Consider the following 7,146-nt stretch of genomic DNA (forward strand, 5'->3'; position numbering starts at 1 on the left):
CTAGTTATGTGCAGTTACTGCAGTGCCTACTAAGTTTGGACTTCAGTGAACAAAAGATATCAGTTATGCAAAGGTTAAGGTGGACCTTCATATTTAATAAATAGATTAAGAAGGGCATGACAGGACAGATGATGTATTGTAGTTGCAGTACGTGGAAACTGATGGAAGTGACTGAGATCCATGATGATCACATCTGCAACAAGTATCTACATCTCAAGAAGTTTTGCTCATAGTTAATGAGCTGGATTCCAAGGTTCTGACACTGTGATGCAGCAGGAAGGGAGAAAGTCACCTGAACACTTTTTTCTGAGAGGTAGTCATACATCTAAAAACTACAGAATTGGTGTTAAGTGGATGAGACTACTAATGAGTTACGCTTCAGGATCAGGAATGTAGTATTGGAGGTGCCTCAGCCTTTATATTTGTCCGTCAGGGTACAGAATTCTTGTAGCCTGTGTGGATGGGAAATGAGGATGAGGAAACTTGCTATGGTTCCGTAGTACAGTGAGCCATTCAAGCTGGAAGAGTGAAAAGAACTGTGGCAGTGATAGTGTTAGATACTGGTCTCTACAGGCAAAAGTACAAGTCCTAAAGGCTGTGCTTGGAATTGAAGAAGAAATTAGACTCAGATGGTAAAGATCTAGTTGTCGTGGCCCATAAAGGGACCAAAAAGATAGGAAAAGACGAAGGTTCTGCTGAAGGAATATTAAGAGCTAAGATCTAAATTGAAAAACAGAGCACTAAGTTAATAATTTCTGGATTATTACGTGAACCATGTGCAAATTAACTCATCAAATATGAGGGGTGACTGAGTAGCTCAAAGATTGGCATGGGACAAAAGTGTTTCAATTCATGTGATATTGGTGCCTATAATGGGAAAAGGGGCAGTCAAAGTCAAAGTTGAGTTTATGATCATATGCACAGGTTCAAATATGCATAGGTGCAATGAAAAACCTACTTGCAGTGGAATCACAGGCACATAGCTTCTGATACATAACCTTCACAAGAAAAACATAAATTAAACATAAATTATACAAAATTATACAAGAAAGAGCACAATTAGGACAAAAAACAACCCGTTGTAGTGCAGTGTGGTCAAAGTTGTCATAGTGTTACTATACTGAGGTGGTGATTAAAGTTGTGCAGGTTGGTTCAAGAACCAAATGGTTGGAGGGAAGTAGCTGTTCTTGAACCTGGAATTGTGGGACTTCAGGCTTCTGTACCTCCTGCCCAATGGTAGCTGCGAGAAGATGGCATGGCCCGGATGGTGGGGATCTTTGGTGATAAATGTTGCCTTCTTGAGGCAGCATCTCATGTAGGTGTTACCGATGGTGGGGAGGGATGTGCCAGTGATATATTAGGCTGAGTCCACTACTCTCTGCAGCTTATTGCATTGCTGCGCATTCAAATTGCCATACCAGACCATGATGCAACCAGCTGTTATTCCATTGAGATGGGCTAGATTTTTTAATTATAAATGAAAGTTCAAGATTTGCATTGCAGGTAGATGTACTCTTATCCATGAAAGTTGGTATAAAAACATAATATTTATAAAATGAATTTAAAGTTCCAAAACATTCTTATGCTATAACAAATATAAAAAATGTTGCAGTCAGAATTCATGTTTCTGTTTCATAAGTTCATTGTTACACTTGTTTATTTTTGAGCTTATTGGAAATCAGGGGTGGCAAATAGAGTGATTTTTATTGGAATTGTAACAATTGTAAATTTAACTTGATTGATTTCTGGAAATTCACGCTTCAAAACCTACTAAACTCTCTGAAGCATTCTTTTGGTGTGAATTGTGCTTCTGAATATGAAACATATAATTGTTTTAGAAAGCAACACCCAATTTCCAATTTCAGATACTCAGCAACCCACCAAGCTCTCCCAGATCATGTAAGGTATGATTAAATTTTTAAAAAATTCTATTTTCTCCATGGCAAGAGTATACCCAAGTAACTAATCTGAGAAAAGCAATCTCACACTGCCAGCAAATATTTCCTTGTTTCCTATACCAGCCAACTTGGAGAACCTTTAGACAAAAGATTGACAATTTAGAGTCAGATTATGGACCACCTTGATCCATTGCAAACTTGATTGAGATTACCAGTATTTACTTTATGTAGGAGATAAAGAGGCAGCCAGTAATATTACACAGTTAGAATGAAATGAAATAAATTTGCTTTTCTGTTTCAATTTAACAGTGTGGGGAAATAGTCATTTTGCCACTCATTGATTTATTGTCCATCAAATAACACCATTTAACAGATATTTTTTCAATGTATTGACAATGCATTTATCCAAGTCATCATTGCCAGCAATAACTATCGATGTAACAAGGCACTGCAACAATTATTATGAACAGAATCACAAAGATGGCATAAGTTCAGTGTAATGACTGCCTGTGGTAATATTGGATTTAACATTGTGCTTTGTACTGGCAGGTCCCAATGCTTGGTACATGAACAGATTTTTAAAATAAATTTACAGAATAAGGATGATGCTAGCAAGGTCAGCACTCATTGCTCATTTTTAATGCCCTTGAGAAGATGGCGGTGAAGCGCATCCTAGAATCATTTATGGCTTTCTGGTGAAGGTACTCCTATAACACAGTGGAACAGAGAGTTTCAGAATTCAGACCCAGTGACAATGGAACAATGGTAATATTCTCATTGTCAGGTTGATTAGGAAGTTGAATCTACTGATGGTGGTGTTCCCATGTCTCTGTTGCCCCTGTCCTCCTTAGAAATAGATGCTGCAGCATTTGAGTGGTGTGTTAAGCAGATTACACAAGTAACAGCAGTACATTTTGCACATTGCACACAGTCATTGTGCCCTAATGGTGAAGGAAAGGAACGTTAGGGTGGAGGAGAGGGTTTCAGTCAAGTGTTGAGCTCCTCGCAGCGGGATATCAAGCCTCTGACCTTCCTTTGTAACCATAATATTATGGGCTAGTCCAGTTGCTTTCTGAGTAATGTCTTCCTGAATGTTGATGGTGGAGAATCAATGAAGGTAATGCCATTAAACGTCAAGAAGAGGTAGTCAGACTCCTTCTTATCTGTCATATATGCGGCTCTAATATTACTCACTATTTACCCTTCTTAAATTTTGTTTAGGTCTTGTTGCATGAAAACAAAATTACTTTATTTCTAAGGAGTTATGAATGGAATTCAATATTGTTCAATCATCTATGAATATCTCCAATGAATATCTCCAATTCTGACTTTGTGATGAAATTTAGGATTTGATGAAATAATGGTTGGACATAGGACGCTGCCTTGAAGAATTCCAGCAGCAATGTTATGGAGGTGACATGATTGGTCTGGGCTGAGATTTGTCATAAATTTTCCAAAATTATTAAAGGAAGGAGACCTGGGAAAATGAAAATGTGTTTCACAGTTGTCAGATTAGTTGGTCTGGTAATTTTATATCAGCCTTTAGCCAATATTTCCTGTGCCAAACTCATGAATCGGGAACCAGAGACACTATGGTACATTGTGTCAGCTGTAAATGATGTGAAGTTTTTCGCCAATATTTTCTCATTAGCAGGAAAAGTATGAACCTAGAAATTGTTGCTGATGTAGTTCTTTATGTTGGCAGGCCAAATGCAACTTTGGCCAGTAAGACAGAGAACAAAAAGGCAAAGGTTATGAAAGCAATAGTTTTAAGGTTGATGTAAGGGCATAGAAAATGGGATGTGCTACTATATATAAAGCATGTTTAGTCTTGGTATTATAGTCATAGCCAGGTCATTCTTTAAGGAAATAATGACATTTGTGATGCACTTTATTGTACATTGATGAGAGAACCCTTTCATCTTCTTTATCACTGACTAGTAATGAAACATTAATGCTGTACAATTCCACTAAACTGCTGATTTCCATAAGTATATGGATATTTGATAGTGTCTAGGTGGCCATACAGGCTCCTAACCATCAATCAACCTTTTAGCCTATGGCATTTCTCTGAAAAAACTAATTGCTTCCTTGTCCTTTCCCAAATATTTATGTATTTTTTGTTTGTTTTACCAACTTAAATTTTAAAAGCTACAATCCGCTCCTGATAATTTGAATTTGTTTTGGACTAAATTTTTCTAATAAATGTAATTAAGTAACAATCTCACTAAATTGAGTATCAGTTTCAGGAAAAAAATGATTCCAAATTATGAGTAATGGAGTAATTTAGGACGCAAAAATATAGTCAAATTGAGCAACATTTATCACAAGTTATTTTAGTAAAAGAATTGAATTTTGCAGAAGGAACATCCAACCCCCTCCATTCTCCATGCAATCACCCCAAAGATTGTTGAGGAGTTGATTGATAATCAAGTTGCACTCATGAGTGAAGTTGCAATGTATTTGGTGGATAGTGCTTGACTTAACACCCTTTCTGAGCAGCAACCACTGTTGCAAAGGTCTTTAATTGCTGCTTAAAGTCATATTACCTTTTATTGTTTATTGCCACTGGAAGTTTGGAAAGAAAATGTTAATCACAATGAGGAACTCTCATGGAAGCCTTCACTGTGGCTCTGGCAGCATTCATTGTACAATTCTAGGGCAGGGTGGGTGCGTGGATAATCAGTTATATTGCCTCATTGGACCGATAGAATTCAACAGGAGAAAGGTAATGGATGACCATCCACACCTTGCTGGGGCTCTGCAGAGGAATGGGAAAGGTCATGAGGCCAGACACATCAGCACCAGCTGCAGGAGAAAAGAGGAACAAGAGGATCAGAGTGGGAAGTTGACCTCCTCCCTTCTACAGACATACAACTCCCTTTGAATCCAGTAAAGTGTCGGAGGAATGGTGTGTCATTTTCCGTATTCTGTGAGATATTCTGAAAGGTATCCTTTACATCTTCAGTCTAAGTGGGTTAGCAGAGCTTCCACATACTGCTCCACAAAAATCATCGGGTATCTGTCTTGCACTTATAATGATGCAAGTGAGGGTAATCAGCAATTGGGACTAGAGTTGCACACGAAACCAGAGTTTTGATTAGCTATGTCTCATTAACACACCAACTACTAAAGCAACTGCCTTCAACCTTCTCTAACATAGCCCCAATGAATATGCATTCCTTTTCACTATGATTTTTCATAGGATGCACCATGCAGTAAAAACCTCTGATTAAAAAATACATTTTAAAGAAATATTCCTCCTTGTTTCTTATTGATGAACTTGAATTATTATCTGCTGGTCACCAAACTGACAACCAATAGCATTATTCCCCCATATTTATTGCCTTAAAAAAAATCTTACAGAGACCACACTTCAAAAGTACATGGGCTGTAAAGCACTTTGAAGCATCTTGAGATTGTGAAAGCAGTTTCATGATTACAAGTACTTACTTATTTCTCATGTTTTTTTGCTGCCATGCCCACACTAACTCAAGGGACAGTATTGTTCCCATCATCCATGAACTGTAAGAGGTTCTATTCTATGCGTGAGCAGTTGCTATACAGTTGATTAGATACTATAAACACCGTCAAGTAGATCAAAGTTCAAATTAATTTTTTTTTAAATTTTAAATTTTAAATTTTATTTACAGTGTGGTAACAGGCCCTTCCGGCCCAATGAGTCCGCACCGCCCATTTTAAACCCAAATTAACCTACCTGTACATCTTTTTAGAATGTGGGAGGAAACTGGAGCACCTGGAGGAAACCCACGCAGAGATGGGAGAACGTACAAACTCCTTACAGACAGCGACGGGAATCAAACCCCGATCACTGACGCTGTAATAGCGTCGCTCTAACCGCTACGCTACCGTGCCGCCCTTAAACAGAAAATGCTGGAAACACGTAGTCAGCAGGACTCGAACCTGCACAGCGAAACCCCCAATGGTTTTCTAGTCCATCGCCTTAACCACTCAGCCACGACTGCAGCACTTACTTCACTTCAAGTGTTTCAATTTGCAGCAATCATCATTGTCAAACTTAGCTGAAATTGATAAGAAATTTGAAAGATGACTCCTGAAAGATTAAGGCTACATTCTTTAGCTTAGGTACCATTTAATGCTGAAAAATAGGTGGCAGTGGAACATGTGATTCTTCACCTAAAGGACTGTTTACACTGAATGAGAGATAACAGTGACGACAGAATCTGCAAAAATTGAATGGTTCAAACAATGGTAAAGGAGTTAGATATGAATGCACCTTATCACCATACTTGTTTAACTTGGGCACTAAGTACATCATGAGAGTAGCTGGACCAGATGAAGCTGAGGCAGGGATCAAAATGGAAGATCAAAAACATCAATAGTTAAAGGATGCAGAAAATGCTACCCTGTTCACTGAAAGTGAAGAGAATGTGGAAAAATGTTAAGAATGCCATAAGAGAATAAACTATGAATGAACAACAGGAAGACAAAGGCTATACCATCTGGAATGCTAATAAAATTCAAAGTAGTTAGCATTCAAATGGAGTTATGAAAAATATTATCTCCCTGGGAGCTAGAACATACCTGAATAAAGGATATACCAATACAATCAGAAGACAAATGGTAGGAAGAAAAGCAGTGTCAAGCTTAATGAAGATAATGAAAGAGAATTATGTTACTATGACAGCTGAAATAGAAATGGAAAGAACATTGGTTTTCCCAGCAGCGTTGGACAAATTTGGAAGGTGGACGATGAAAGAGTGAGTGAATAAGGGTGGATTAATTTAAAATATGCTGTGAGAGAAGGAAGCTCAAATATCACTGGACAGCAAAAAAAAATCATCAGACCAGGGCCACATAAAGCTGACTCATTGCCTTGAGGGAATGATGCTCAAACAACAGTTGACCTATTTTAGACATGTCACTATGTCTCTGCAGCAGCTTCAGGATGTGGGTGGTGACAAGCCATCTTGAAGATCAGGTCACCAGGAGGCAAAACAAATACAATAGCACTTGCCTTCCTGGACTATTTACTTTAAATACCTCACGACATCGCAAAGTCTCATGGAATCAGGTCAAATATAGGCAAAGAAGTCTGCTACAGATTACCACCAACCATCTTCTCCCAGCTGCCCAAATTAGGATTCCACATTGAACAACAACTGTGATAAGTTCTGAGGGAAACAAAGGTACAGAATTGCACTTCGAACCTGGGATCATTTTTGTTTGCCATATGTTTCAGAACTTTCCTACAGAAAGATTGTTA

General features: G+C 38.2%; 1 non-coding gene across 1 annotated transcript; it reads right to left on the reverse strand.

Annotated features, from left to right (window-relative positions):
* Positions 1-5,801: 5,801 nt before the first annotated feature.
* trnas-aga (transfer RNA serine (anticodon AGA)) lies at positions 5,802-5,884 on the reverse strand. Its single transcript has one exon. It is a non-coding gene; the product is annotated as a tRNA-Ser (tRNA).
* Between the last annotated feature and the right edge of the window lie 1,262 nt (positions 5,885-7,146).

This window comes from Pristis pectinata, chromosome 7 (genome assembly GCF_009764475.1).
Source record: "Pristis pectinata isolate sPriPec2 chromosome 7, sPriPec2.1.pri, whole genome shotgun sequence".
NCBI lineage: Eukaryota > Metazoa > Chordata > Chondrichthyes > Rhinopristiformes > Pristidae > Pristis > Pristis pectinata.